Genomic DNA, 2,585 nt, shown 5'->3' with positions numbered 1-2,585 from the left:
GACTCCTGTTTTCTATCTATTTTTTTCGGATTATCTCTATCTATATCTACGTTTCTATCCATAGTCGTCTACCTTCTAGTCTCTCTCTCTCTCTCTCTCTCTCTCTCTCTCTCTCTCTCTCTCTCTCTCTCTCTCTCTCTCTCTCTCTCTCTCTCTCTCTCATTCTCTTTCATTCCTTCTTCTCTCTCTCTCTCTCTCTCTCTCTCTCTCTCTCTCTCTCTCTCTCTCTCTCTCTCTCTCTCTCTCTCTCTCTCTCTCTCTCTCTGTCTCTCTATCTCCCTCCCTCCCTTCCCCTCCCTCCCTCCCTCCCTCCCCTCCCCTCCCTCCCTCCCTCTCTCTCCCTCCCTCTCCCTCCCTCCTCCCCCCTAATCCCTCCCTCCCCCCCTCCCTCCCTCCCTCCTCCTCCCCCTCCCTCCCTCCCTCCCCCTCCCTCTCTCCCTCCCTCTCTCCCTCCCTCTCTCTCTCCCTCTCTCCCTCTCTCCCTCTCTCTCCTTCCCTCTATTTCGGTTATTACTTTCTCCTCTTCACGCCCCTCTAAGTAGGCTGGACAGGAAGGCCTAGCAGAACAAAGAAAGTTGAGCCTTCTTGGAGCAGTCACATAGCCCCCTCCCCCTTCTCCCGCTCCTCCTTCTCCTCCTCCTATCATTCTTACTCCTCCCCTTCTCCTACTCCTCTCACTCCCCTCTCCTCATCCTCTTCCTCCTCCTCCTTCTTCTTCTCTTCTTATTCCCACTCTTCCTCCTCCTCCTATTCCTCCTCCTACTCTTCCTACTTCTCTTCCTCCTCCCCTTCTCCTACTCCTCTCACTCCCCTCTCCTCTTCCTCCTACTCCCCCTCCTCCTTCTTCTTCTCCTTTTATTCCTACTCTTCCTATATCTCTTCATCTTCATTTTCCTCCCTATCTTCTGGTCCTCCTTTTCTTCCGTTTATTTTCCTCCTCTTCGTTATCATCTTCCCCCGCCTCTTTCTCCTTCTTCTTCACCTTCTTCCTCTTCTTCATCTCCTCCTCCTTCTCCTCCCTATCCTTCCTCCCTCCTCCCTCCTCCCTATCCCCCATCCTTTCTCTCATCTTTGAGTCTTTTTATTCCCTTTCGCCTCCTCCATTATTTCTTCCTTGTTTCCCCATCCACTCTCTCCTTTCTTCCTCTTTCTCTTTTTTGTTTTCTTCCTCGATCCTTTTCTCTACCCTTTTTTTTCTCTTTTTTCTTTTTCTTTCCTTTTCCTTCTTATCATTTTTTCCCTTTTTCTATTTCTTTCTATCCTTTCTTTTCTTCATCTTCCTCTATCTTCTCCCTTTCCCTTTTCTTCTTCTTGTTTCTCTTCCCTCTTCCCTCTTCCACTTTCTCTTTCCCTCTCCTCCATCTCTCTTCCCTCTTCCTCCTTTCCCTCCTCCCTTCCCCTTCTTCCTCTCCTCCTCCCTCTCCCCTTTTTTCACCTGCTCCCTCCTCCTTTCTCCTCTATTTTTCTCCTCCTTCCTCTCTCTTCTGGATCTTCCTTCTCTTTCCTCCTCCATCTCTCCTCTTCCCTCTCCCTATTCCCTCTTCCACTTTTCCTCCCTCCTCCTCCACCACCACTCTTCTTCCCCATTCCTTCTTCCACCTCCTGCCTCTCCACTTTTCTTTCCCTCCTCCATCTCCCTCTTCTCCCTCTCTCCTATTCCTTCTTCCACCCCCCTCCCGTCTTCCACTTTTCTCTTCCTCCTCCATCTCCCTCTTTCCTCTCTCCTTTATTCCCTCTTCCACCTCCCCCCTCTTCCATTTTTCTTTCCCTTCTCCACCTCCCCTCTTCCTCTCTCGCCCCTCTTTCCTCCTCCATCTCCCCTCTTCCTCTCTCCTATTCCCTCCTCCACCTCCCCTCTTCCTCTCTCTCTCTCCTCTTATCTCTCTCCCCTCTTTCGCTCCGGTCCCAGGTGAGCGCCCAGAGATCTCCCCTCTCGCTTCTTCTTCGAGTTCCTGTTGACTCTTTGTTTTATTGTGTGTTTCCTCTTTTCCCCCTCTTTTACCCTCTGATTTTTTCCCCTCTTTTATTGGGAATTATTGAGCAGCTGTGGTAAAGGGGCTTTGTTCTCCTGAAGTGTCTCTCTCTCTCTCGCTCTCTCTCGTTCCCTCTCTTTGTCTTTCTCGAAATTAAGATCGTTTCTATTGCTTTTGTTTTGGTTATTGTCAATGTGGATCTTAATGTAGCTGTAATTGCTGTTTTTATCATCAATGTTATTGCTGTATTGTTATATTAGTTGTTATTGTCTTTGTCATCTTTATTATTCTCATCATCGTTATTATTATCTTTAGTATCTTTTCGGTTATTGTTATTGTTACTACTACTTCAATTACTACTAACATACATAAAACTGCTAGTAGTATTATCATTATCATCATCATTAATCTTGTTATTGTTGTTGTTGTTGCTGTTATCATTATTGTTATCATTATCATTATTGTTATTATTATATTACCATTATCATTATTATCACCATTATTATTTTTATTTTTATTATTATTATTATTATTATTATTATTATTATTATTATTATTATTATTATTATTATTATTATTATTACTATTATTATTATTATTATTATTATTATT

The sequence above is a fragment of the Penaeus vannamei genome, chromosome 19 (genome assembly GCF_042767895.1).
Source record: "Penaeus vannamei isolate JL-2024 chromosome 19, ASM4276789v1, whole genome shotgun sequence".
In the NCBI taxonomy this organism is placed as follows: domain Eukaryota; kingdom Metazoa; phylum Arthropoda; class Malacostraca; order Decapoda; family Penaeidae; genus Penaeus; species Penaeus vannamei.
This window is presented reverse-complemented; position numbering follows the sequence as displayed.